This window comes from Oryzias melastigma, linkage group LG11 (assembly GCF_002922805.2).
Source record: "Oryzias melastigma strain HK-1 linkage group LG11, ASM292280v2, whole genome shotgun sequence".
NCBI classification, from domain to species: Eukaryota; Metazoa; Chordata; class Actinopteri; order Beloniformes; family Adrianichthyidae; genus Oryzias; species Oryzias melastigma.
Genome location: NC_050522.1, coordinates 19,971,798 through 19,984,904, shown reverse-complemented (window position 1 = coordinate 19,984,904; position 13,107 = coordinate 19,971,798). Strand labels below are relative to the sequence as shown.

General features: G+C 39.2%; 1 protein-coding gene across 1 annotated transcript in view; it reads right to left on the bottom strand.

Moving 5' to 3' along the window:
• Positions 1 to 13,107, bottom strand: part of LOC112136174 (ephrin type-A receptor 7) — a 130,011-nt gene that overhangs the window by 77,795 nt on the left and 39,109 nt on the right. The window lies entirely within an intron of this gene.

The window sequence follows — 13,107 nt, the reverse complement described above, 5'->3', positions numbered from 1 at the left end:
AGAGTCTGCCGACTCCGACTGGGGGGGCGCCCAAAATAAGAGGTGGGGGGGTTCAGAGTTGAGCGGGCTCAGCAGAGCCGGCGTTGAGCTGTGAAGTAACGAGACGGGACATTTATTCAAACGCTAACTGACAGCGTCAGGGCAGCTCCGAGCGCAGAGCAGCTGATCCCACAGGAACAGCGGAGAATTTCAGCCCACTGAGCTGAAACAGAAGCGGGACAAAGTGGCAGCCTTCTCCTTCCATTTTCCACTTACAACCCCCCCACCACACACACACACACACACACACACACAGAACAGAGCAGCAGGTTTCAAATGGAAACACAATCTGACAAGAAGCTGTTAAGGAAAAAAAAAGTTCTCTGTGGGACGCGAAGTTGAGAAAAAAACGTAGTTTAACTGAAAATTAACAACTTTTCTTCACCTTTTATGAAATATATATTCACTTTTTTCAGTTTTGTGGCAAAAATGTTTTGTATCTACAACTTCAGATGCTGAAGGAGCTACTTCCCCTGCTAAAGACGCAGAAAAATATGATAGCTGAAATTCAAGCTAAAGAATTTAACACTAAAATAACTTTGATCAGGATCAATACTGCAAGATCAGTGATTAACAATTATTACCATTTATTCTAAATCTATGTGGTTGATAAATGTTTATCTTTTTTACAGAATGTAGGAAAATTAAATAACTGTTTAATCCCCTTTTTTTAGAACAGAATCAACAGAACAAATTAAAACAAAAAAAACTGATTATATTTGTCACTTCAAACAACGTCACACTTCCCGTCAACTTCCTGGCTAACCTCAGCAGTAATCAAAGCATAAACGTCGATGTAGCTCTGTATCATTTTACAACAAATTCTGAAAGCGTTCTCCTTAAATGAAAAAAGCGGATCAGCTTGGAGTCCCAATAAGGAGCCATGAGGAACTCCAGAATGAAGTATGCGGTTTCTCACAGAGGAAAAGCTGGAGGATTTTCTCTGCCATCAGAAGGAGGAGCAGAAAGTTTGTTTTTTTCTTTTTACTGTCAAACAACTTCAATTTCAATTTGATAAAAAACTATTTTAGTTCTTCCAATTTCCCTTCAACATTAATTTTGTTTTGTCAAAAGAACTTTTTTCAAGTAACTTGTGTTTAAAATGATGGATTCTTAATTTAAAAGAGCAATTTTTGTCTGAAAAACAACAAATTCATTCTAAATAAAACTGATTGATGCATCTAAAGAATCAATATTAGATTAATCTACATAGAAATGTACAGTATTGATTTCATTTTGTTTTTTTTTTGGTCAAACTCTGTCCCCATTCTGCTAAACTGCTGGTTTTGAGCCCTCTTTAGGGGGTGGGTCCTCACCTGGCTGTGATGTCATCAGCTCAGGTGTCCTTCAGTTCACCTGCTAGCTCGTATGGAGCAGAAATCCATCAGAAATGCAACACGGCCTGATAACCTGACCCCCCCCCACCCTCCACCACATGCGCCCCCACAGTGAAAATGTCACCTGGAACATTTCCCCCTGAATGCCAATCATTTCAGCACAGTCGGTGTGTGTTTGTGTGTAAACTCTTATTGACAGGAGTCACACACACCTCAACAGAATACAGAACATCTTCATCTGCCGTCTGAGACGATTAGCAGACGTGAAGTCCGGATGACGACCACGAGTCTGGATGGTGTGGGCGGAGCTACTCCTAATCAGACAACTGTGTGTGCGCATGTGTGTTGCGATGGAGAGGGGGTTAAAACAAACCACGTTTAAATGTGAATCCAGAACAGATGGAGTGTGCTCTGGGCAAATAACTGAGAGGCATTGGGAGTGTGTGCTGCCTGGGGTTGTGTTTGTGTGTTTGTGCGCACGCTGCATATGGATACGCACATGTCCACAAAATCCCGCCGTACAGCGGCGTGCATATGTGGAGGCGTGTGCAGCTAAGAGAGGATTTGGAGCGCAAAGGTGCAGGTGTGTCTAGAAATGGCATCTCTCCCATCGGCCCGCGGGCCGTATGGATGAGGAGGGGGGTATGATAGAGGGGGGGTATTTGCGAGGCCTATCAGCTGAGAATGCAGAGACGAGAAACACAACGCAGGAACACAACCTCGACACACACACTCACAGCTGTCTGACCTTCGAGTCGCTAAAAGCATCCGCTAAATGAAAAGGTTTAAGTCGACAACATTCACAAACACTTCAACAAAAAACACAAAACTCTTCCACAGCAGGGAAGCACACACACCACTTTAAAGAGGAGGCTGCTCTCCACCATCCTCAGGTTACTATGGAAACCCTGATGGGACAAACTCGCACTTCAAGATGGGTCAAGCTTTGATTAGAAACTCTTTTATTAAATTACAATTTTTCCAAATCTGAATCAAGTTGAGACAAACCGAGAAAGCTTCAAATGAGAAAAATGATTGAGATCTGGAGTTATTCTAGAAAATCTTATTTATGACTTACAATCAATATTTACAAGTATAAACAAAAAAAAGGCATTTTATTTATTATATGTCAGCTTTAATTTTACACCTCAACATTTTTTAGCCACTTCAACATAAAAAAAATCCAGAATTTTTTACTAAATATTTAGATTTATTTACTTAACCGTTAGCTTTCTAGCACCTTAGATACGTCAGTAACAATTATTTTATCATTGGATAAACATAACCAAGTCCTGGTCAAGATGCTCTCACTGCAGCGTTTTGATTGACTCTTGATGCAAGTCAAGTCGTTCTATTCGGTCACGTCTTCAGTACATTTGCCAGCATCTTAAAGCTACTCCGACTGATAAATTAAGATAGTTAAGTTAACAAAAAGCAAATGTATTTTAAAGGAGGAAACAGAAAAGGAACCTTCAAGTTCGCTTAGATTCTGCTAATACATTTACAAAGTAGATTCATGTTTTATATTTAAATTAAAAAAACAATAAAACTAATGTGAGTGAATGTAATCTAGTGGGAAAGCATGTAAACAGAGAGCTCTCAGTTACAGGTGATGGGAAGGGGGGTTGGGGTTGCTTGCTCTGTGCAAACTCAGAGGCAAATTTTGAATGAAATCCCGCCACTCTGCAGAAACTATGTCATAGTAAACAACAGTTTTTTGGCTAAAAGCGACATAATCGTTATTAAAAGATCACTGAAGATGCTTTTAAAATTGATAAAAACTAGATTTGAATTTAAGAATTTTCCTTTAAGAAACTTTAGCACAGAAAATACTCCTCTGTGCTAAAGAGAAATACAAAATGGGTCAATATTTATTAAAATAAATAAATAATCAATTATTGTTATTAAGGATAATTGAAGTTTTTCGGTCCTAAAATGGCATTAATTCCAGAAAATGCCAGTAATTTGACTTTTAGGGGATTTTAATAAATCACAGTGAACTTTAGTTTGTTTTGTTGAATCTTTATATTCTGTAAAATATCTATTACATTTTTTAATAATGACTTTTACTCTTGTGAAACTTGTTAAATGTGATAAACTGAATTTCCCCTCAACTTTTAAGGGGAAAATGTTCACGTTAAAGGGATTTTTTTCACATTAACATGATCCCACATGAAAAATAGAGTAAATGCCAGTTTGAAAATGTATGTAAATAAAAGATAAAAGTATGGAAAGCTAAAAAATTAAATAAATACAGTTCCCTGATGTAGTTAGAGGTTTAAGACCGCTGATCCAACATGTCTTCACATCTTAAGGAACTTGATGTCAAAGATCTACAGGTTCCTCCTAATCCGTCTGCATGTAACCACGTCCCGCGTCATGTGACCTGACGCCTCCTGACTTCGGCGTGTCTGCGTGCTCCTCATCAGCGTGACGGAGCATCTTAAAAACTCATTCTGCGAGTCCACTTACCTTTTGACTCGGAGTTATTGAAAATATTCATCGTTCCGTTTCCCCCCTGTGAACGCAGCGAGACCCGCGCCGCTCAAAGTAATGAGCGCTGTAATAACAGCGCAGTGTTCCTCTCGCCGCAGAATGAAACTGAATCGGGAGGTTTCGGCGGGGTTAAGTGGGGGCACGCGGATCCATACACTGATCCCACATCAATTTTAGACGGATGGAAAGATATTAGCGGAGGCTGAGCGGAGATGAAAGAGGAGATTACAGCGCAGTGGGGGCTATCATTTCTCTGAGTTTACAGAATTATTCTTTCATATTTTCAATATTCTTCCTAAAAGCTTGTGTCCGTGTTCCGTCTGCCGTCCCAAATCTTTGTGTTCTGTTCCCTGCAGCACAGAAACAAGAACACTGACGGTCTCAGCACTCCCACACAAACAGTCAGCTCCGCTCCGCTGCGTCACTTCAGGACACAAAGGCTCACCGAGTCTGACATCAGCAGACTTGGAACATGTCCTGCGGCTAAAAACACAGCTCTCTCCCCCACATGCTTTGGTGTTTGGACTCGGAGAATCCTACAGGTCAGAAAAGCTCTGCTGTCTTTGAAACTCTTCAAACCCAGAGGTGAAGAAAACCTTTCACTGGCATGATTTCCATGTGTGACAATTTCTAAAGGTATATTAGCATGAAGTTTTCACATCTTGTTTTTCTTTTAGGCTTTCATATTAGCAGCAGCTAGATTAGCATGATTAGCATTTGTTTTTTAGCTTTACTAGCTATTTAAAAACAAAAAAATATTTCAAGATGCATTTTCTTCTAAGATGACATTTTTAGGCAAGTTAATATTATAATTTTTAACACACTTCTGGCATCTAAAATAGTTAAAAACCTTTCTTTTTTAACGCTAACCTACTTTCTAAGGTTGATTAGCATGTAGCTTTCATTTTACAGCAGCTACATTAGCATGTTTAGCATTCATTTCTACACATTAAAAACAAAAATATATTTCAAAATGCATTCAACTTCTAATATGACAATTTTAAGCATATTCTGTTAATATTATACTTTCTAAAACAGTTCTGGCATTTAATATAGTTAAAAAGCATCTTTTTGGGGCAAATTAGCATGTAGCATTCATTTGCAGCAGCAAGATTAGCATGTTTACCATTTGTTTTTGAACTTTACTAGAAACCTTTAAATACAAATTATATTTCAATATGCATTCGGCTTCTAATGTGGAATTTTTTTTATCATTTTCCAAGATAAGATTACAATTTTTAAACACACTTTTGCCATCTAATTTTGTTAAAAGCTTCTTCTAAATGCTATCTAACTTTTAGAGTAAATTAGCATGTGGCTGTCATGTACAGCAGCTAGATTAGCATTTGTTTCTAAAATGTACTTTTTAACACTTCTTTTCTCAGCTTTTTAATATTTTTTTTATTTTAAAAAGGTGTAAAAATTTTGGCTAAAGCATCCTCTTATTTAGTGTCCACAGTCTCACACTTTAAGGAATTTTTTTAGACCTAAAATTATTGAGCCAAGTTGCACATTTAATGATCTTTACAGTGTCTTGCAGCTCTTACACACATTTCTTTAAAGTGCTTTACATTATTATAGAAAGCAACATTTAAATAGTTTTATAGATGGCTAAAGTGAGGATTATAAATTTAGATTTTTTGGTAAAACGGGTGTCTGATTCCGGGACTCGAGGACCGGTGTCTCAAGTGTTTTCCAACCAACCTGACATTAAAGCTCCTAATTGGCTCAACATACCTGATCCAGGTAATTAGCAATAAAGCAGGGTTCCTGAAAAACCAGGAAGAGAAGATATATGCACTGAAAGTTAAATCAAGTCGAACTTTGTCCAACCAGAGACTTGGACTTGGTAGTGACGTATGGACGGCGTCCCTTTTAATTCCAACTGTTTGAAAATGGAGAAATAATCATTCTGATTTGCCGGCCAGATTTATATGACAACAAATCTTTCATATATTTGACTAGAGCTGTGAAAGAAATCATACTAAAAACTTTAGGCCAGTGGCCCCCAACCTTTTTAGGGCTGTGGACCGGTCAGCCAGTGTGGAGTTATTCCGCGGCCCGGTCGGGGGGGGGTAATTGTAAGGTAATAGAACAAGCATAACAACAACAAGTACAACAAGCATATAGTGTCCAAGCCCTGGAATTATGGATCAAAGTCGTTTTAGTCAAATTCAAAAAAGGCTATTTTGAAATATTTCTCGTCAAAAATGCAAAGTTTAACTACTATTTTTTCAAAAACTATACAGTAAAAGAACAAAAGTCTTGGAGATGTAATAGAGAGTGACCTGTACAACAAACATATAGTGTCCAATGCCTGGAATTATGGATCAAAATCGTTTTATTCAAATTCAAAAATGGCTATTTTGACTTATTTCTTGTCAAAAATGCAAAGTTTGACTACTATTTTTTCAAAAATAAGCAGTAAAAGTACAAAAGTCTTCTAGAGGTGATAGAGGGTGACCTGTAGAACAAGCATTTTCTGTTTAAGGCGTGGACTCATTTATTTTTTAAATGACTTTATTTAACTTCATTATTGAAAACTGTAAACATTTCTTTTTAGAAAGGACATAATAAATAACAGATTATTAGTACAAATATCCACCGATAGAATACATAGTTTTGTTATAGAATTTTATTTCTCTTTTTCATTTTACTCCGAGCACATCTGACGTTCTAATGCTCCAACAGAAAGCTCTTCCACCGAGTTTCATGCTCTGCCGTAAACCGTGTAATACGGGCGCATGACTTTTTTGTAACGCGGCTGGCTTGACCACGGCTGAGCGAACAGCGGCTCACTTGACTTCAGTTGTTTTCCGTCTGTTCTTCTGTTGCTGCACTAATCCCATCCATTCGCGGAGAAAGGTTCCACATGCAGCTTTTCTCGTGTGACGCGCCGCTGGACTGCTTTTAGCGCTCAGTATAATCGAGAGAATCCGGTTGATTTTCAAAATAAAAGATTTCTGACTCAAAAAAAAAAAAGTCCCTAAATTCTTCCGCGGCCCGGTGGCAATTGGTCTGCGGCCCGGTACCGGTCCGCGGCCCGGTGGTTGGGGACCACTGCTTTAGGCCATTAAAATAGCACAATCACCACAACGGGAAGATCTGGACCCATTTGGGTTCTAATAATCTGGAAGGACTGTAATTATTGCGATTGCTTGATTTGATGCTGCTTTGTGTGCAGCACTTTGTTTGTGAGTTGAAGCTTTATAAATCATTCTGGAACTGTTCTCTAAAACTTTTTCCATCTTCCCATGAATCTTTGGGGTTTTAGTCCACTTCTGAGCAGCAGAAAAATGAACCGAGCAGCTGCAGAGCTCAAAAGAACGTATTTGTTTCTCTCCCAGGTGGATAACTTAAAGTGACAGATAGGCAGACGAGGAAGGAAAGGAGGGAGATGGATGGATGGGTGGGGAGGGGGGACCAGATGGGCAAAGGAGGCTCCTCGCCAAAGACGGAGGATAAAGAGCCAAAGAACGATGACATGAAGCGAGGACAGAAGTGCATCGCTGCTCTCCTTCATCAGATCGTCTCCAGAGAAGGAAAACGGGACTTCTGCTCCGGATTTGAGGAGGTCTGACGAGAACAGGAGGTCGACAGCAGACAGAGGGAGCGGCTCCAGAAACATATGATCCCACGCCGGCGCCAAATCCCAACCACCCTGTGTGCTCCCAGAGATGCAAACATCAGATCAGAGTCCAGGCTTCTGCAGCAGATTTCTTCCTGTTGACCCGCCTCACCTCGCCTCACCCCGCCACATGCTAGCGGGAAGGAGAGCATCACAGGAGACCGACAGGAAATATGACAAGCAGAGGAACAGGAAGTGGAGTTCATGGAGGTGCTGCACGCAGAGATAATGGGAGAACGCGCTTGAGGCGTCGGTAATTACACAGACGGACAAGAAGCTTTAATTAGAGCAGGATGGAGCACCGACGCGAGTGTGAAACCAGCATTTGTGAGCTGAACCGTTACATAAGCCACTTCCTCCAGTGTGTTCCTGCTGGTGGCGTTTCATAACGAGCGCAGGACGTATCTGAGCGCCCCGTCACTCACTCAGGCCCAAACAAAGCCTGCGTCTGCTACTGGCTTAATGTGGTGAAAGAAAGTCAATGCACTTCACATCTTCACATCCCTCCGACTCGTGAAACGTTACCAAATTTCATTTCTGGGAATGTTCAAAAACTCTCTACAGATGATGTTTTAAATGCAATATTTCTCAATCATCTCACCTACTTCTCTTTTAGCAAACTTAAAAACAGAAACTTTCAAACAAAGCTTTTCTGTTGGCTAATGCTGAGCATATTCAATACATATTCAATATTTAGCTTTGAGCTTCATTGTGAACAGGTTTAATTTTGCATTTTTTAAATAGGTGTGTTTATATTTATCCAGCCTTCAAGACATTAATGCTAGACATTACTTTTTCTAAAGTAGATGCAGACAGCGCACGGACTGTAAGGGCGGCAACGGCTGTAACCAGTCCAAACACCGCGCCAAAATACAAAGAATTCAAGCAGAGAGGCGTTGACCGTAAATGAGACGTCTAGCGGTGTTATTGATCCAACAGGTAAGTGTGCTCGCGGTACACACATGGAGCACGTGACTGAAGGGTTGATTATCAAAGAAAAGTGAAGGTAAATATAATTAAAAGGAGGTGAAATGAATAAGGATACTGTAAAATAATGAATAATAAACAATGATTAACAGCCTGAACATTAATATTATACCTAAATAATAATAATTAAATTGTAATATCGTGTTTTAAATTGTTCAAAAAAAGCTTTTGCAGAAAATTAAAACATATCTTTGTGTTAAAAATAGTTAAATATCATAGATTACCAGGTGATATAATGTTTTTTGGAATATCGAGATACATCGGTATTGTGAGCCATGTATCGTATCGTGATGTACCCTGAGATTCCCAGCCCTAGTGAAGTAGTGTGTATGCTTATTAAATACATGATTTGAATAATTTCTGAAAATTAATTTAGCTTTTATCTTGTTGTTTTTTGTTGTTTTTTTTTACTGATCCAAAAAATGATCCGAACCGTGACACGATTCGAACCGTGAGTTTTGCGATCCGTTACACCCGTATTTGTAGCTATGTTAACATTGCTAATGACAGTAAAATATTAAATTCCTTTAATTATTGTCACATTAAATCTATTTACAAACAGTAGAATTGTTTAAGATTTCTCATCTTCTCTTCATATTTTGCATTTTTGCTCATTTTATGTGTAGCTATGTTAGCATTGTTAATGACAATGAAATCGTGTCTCTTAAGTTACTGTCGCATTAATCAGTTTATTTAGAGACATTAGGATTGTTTAAGATTTTCTGCTTCTTTTTAGCTTATGCTAATTGTATTCGTAGCTCCGTTAGCATTGCTCATGACAATACAATTTTAACGTTTAATTTTTGCTTCCTTTTGTTTTTTCAGTCGACATCATTGTTAGCATTGCTTATGACAATTAAATTTTGCTGTCTTACTTTAGTTATTTAGATATTTCATCTTTTATAATATTTAATAATTTATTTTTTTGCTATTTATTTATTTATTTTCTTAGAAATTCCACAGTTTTCAACTAGCAGCTTTGTCATGAAGCTGCACAGCTGTGATAGTTCCTGATGCTTCAGATGTGGAACTATGTTGCTAATCCTTCCCCTCATAATCACAAGCCGCTCACTGGTTAGTCAATACTATTGAGCTGAAGTGACACACTTAGTGTATCCTCACTCAGCCAGACAAACAGCCACCCTCCGCAGTAAATAAGAGGCAGTTACAGGCTCTGCGCAAACACAACACGACTTCACAGCCGCGATCTGCATTCAGCAGGCGTGCATGCAAATTCTGCAGGTGTGACACAAGCCGTTTTTATCAGGTACACACAAACAACATCACACTGTGCGACTCGCGCATACCTGCACTGCAGCATTGTGCGTGCACATGTGTGTGTGTGTGTGTGTGGATGAGCAGTCCCAGAGCAATTCCTCAGTTTAGTGGAGCATTACAGCTGATCAATAGCTGTGCTGCAGAGGGATTTGTAGCAGCTGCATATTCACTCAGTTTCAGCTGGAGCGCACGTGTGTGCACGAGTGTGTGTAAGAGCGAGAAGTTTCATTGGTTAACGGTATCCTCTACCACCAAGTGGACTGCACACCTTCAGCTGGAGGGCAGCAAAGACTAAATTCAAAGGCAGAGCATCGTCCACATACGAAGTTTTAACTTAAGTGCAGTTCACGGATGAGACACTAGATGGAGTGCTCGCCAAAACGCTGCATTTGTTACACAATCCAACTCATTATGAAAACTCGAAGTAATGGTTTTAGTAATGTTCATCATTTAGATTTTTAACCCTCTCACTAGCGTCAGTGTTAACATTTTTGACCACTGGAACTCTCCAATTTTTGATAGTCAAAGATTTAAGGGTTTGTCAAAGGGGTTTGTTATTGAGGTTGGGTTGTGAAGGGCTGTAAGCTAGCGGGAGAGCTTTCAGCAATGGGAAGGGGGGCGGGGTTGCTCTATGCCAGCTCTCCCGCCCTCAACTCAGAGGCAAATTTCTAATGAACTACTGCCGCTCTGCAGAAGCTACGTCCTTGAAAACAACAGTTTTTTTGTAGTGCCGGGTCTGTCGCAGGGCGTGTGCGCCGGCGAGCAGAAAGTGGGTGGAGGGAGGACGTACTGCTGAGCCCTTCTCGCAGACCTCCCCGATTGTGGCTCCTGTCGGCCCCCCCCCATCTGAGTGGGTGGGGCTAATCAGCTCTGCACCAGAGGCCACGCCCACCCAGAGGAGATTTTGGAAGCAGAGGCTTCAGATAAACATGAAATATGGCTTTTTAAGACATTCAGGTTGTGAGATTTTCACTTCATAAATAAAACACAGCTAGGAACATTGCTTAAAATAAAAAAAAATGTAATAGGTGGACTTTAAGGAACCACAGTGACACAGAATGTCTGATCCAAATGAAAAGGTTTATGTTTATTCATCTAATTTTCATCTCTCTTTCACTTTTCTTGGTAAATTGAAAGTTTTGGAGCGATGCTATGAAAGAAGACATGCGTACCATAAAAATTAAAATAAGTTAAGAAAATACAGCAATGATCCTTAAATTCCCACCCCCGCACGGTTACGTCTTCCTGATTTCGCTTATTCTCAAAAGCTAAACTTGTGAATCTGCATTTCTTCTAACTCCTCCGGTTTTATTGTTGAGAAAGCTTCTCTGGAACACGGAGCAGGTCAAGCGACACGCAGCTGCCAATATCGGCAAACGTTTTTTCATCTGCAGCTGTCAGGACTTTACTTACGGACCAGTCGGAGCAGAAATTCTGCTCTGCGGTCAAAGTTCTGCCTGACTGAAGGTCCGCTTTGCTGCTGGAAGAACTTCAGTTCTACGGGGAGGAACAAGCGCAGCACGTGGGAGTGGATGTTTGCTGCCGTCTGCAGGTTTTTTTCCACTTTCATTTGAGGTGGTCTTTGATTTTTCTGTTCAACCCCATTATTGCACGCCGACAGACGGGAGCAACATCAATAATATGATGTAGAAGAAACCTCAGCATTCTGTCGTTAAAACTAAATCCTGAATGATTTATTTATTTATGCAGTTGAAGTAGCAAAAATGGTTACTAACAAACACCCAGAAAGTTTTCAGGGTTTTTTTTCCAAATTTCCCTACAGATTTAGTGTATTTTCTTTTGTTTTTTTTCTTCCGCTTCCCACATAATTTGCAGTTTGTCGTTTTATCTTCCTTAATTTATCCAACAATGTAAAGATTTTAGCTTATAAATTCTGCTCATTAGAGCAAATATAAATGCTAAACTTCTGTACTATTTTTAAACACCTACTCTGATGAAAATCATGTATTTGGTGTTTTTTAAGTTTTTTTTCTGATGATGGAAGAATATTTTACAAAAATTTGGCTTATAATTGCCTTTCTGATTATATTAGAGCAGATGAAAAAATGCTGTTTGAAAAAAGAGCGTATTTGTGATGCAGAAAATACAGAAAATATCAGCTCCACAACAAGGAGAGGAAAGGGGGCGGGGTTGCTCCACTCCAAAGACCCCGCCCACAGCTCAGAGGTTTTATTGATATTAAACTCCTGCAAGACTTTTGAGATCATCTCCATTTATGGCACATCTGGCAGTTTTATGAACATAAGCCTAGAAAACAACGTTAGCAGTCAGTTTTCGTTCTTTTATGAGGACAAAATTTGATCTGGATCGATTTAATCCACTTTTTTTCCAATTCTTTCGATCCACTCAATTCAATTCAATTTTGATTTTACCTGATTTACACACTTAGACCCATTTGTTTAGAAATACATTAATAATCTATCTATGTCTTGAAGATTTTCATATTAATCTGGTAGAGTTCTCATGCTGTATAATTTATTAGTAAAATTATAATGAGATTGTTAACACCATACACACTGTTACATGGATTCTCAAACAGAGAAGCTCCAACAATTGTTCTGCCTCTCCTTCAGTTTGGCCACTAGGTGGCGATCACACAACAGCATAACACCTTATTCCAGAAGAATAAAAAAGTATGAGCAAAAAACTTCACTTTAGACCACAATTGGTTACTTTCAAAATATTTCCTTAAAAGAGTTTGGAAATTAATACCTTTGAGTTTATAAAGATGTTAATTTAGTCAGGAATGTATGTTTAGGTCGACTGAGTGTTAGCATTAGCCATCCTATGGGAAATCCCATTATACATTAGCATCAAGCTAGCGGACTTTGGCATTATCTCTACTTTTATGGGTCGATTCTTGATCTATTAGGTTTAGATCGATTCAGATAGATTGATTGATTTCATCAACCCAGCACTAATAATTAATCATACAGTTTTTATGATACGACACCACACCACTTCTATGGGACGATGACAAAATATGAGGAAAGGGAATGTGGTTGCCGAGCAACTAAAAGGAGATTCTTCAGATACTTAGAAGTTCTAGTCTGTGGGTGGGACCATTGGTGCGAAGCAACCTCATCCCCTCCCCCCTTGTTGAGAGCTCTCTGTTTACATTCTCTCCCATTAGCTAAAAAAAGTAATTATTAAAACATGCAGGTCTAGAAGCAATATCGAACTGTTGCTTCATCACCTTCTCTAAGTATATTCTGGTGACTGCCTATGTTCTTATCTCTTTGTTTTGTTCTATTGATTCAATAGATCTAAGGGTTTGGGCTTTAGCGTTTGGTTTTCTATTTTTTGTCTAGACTCCTTGCT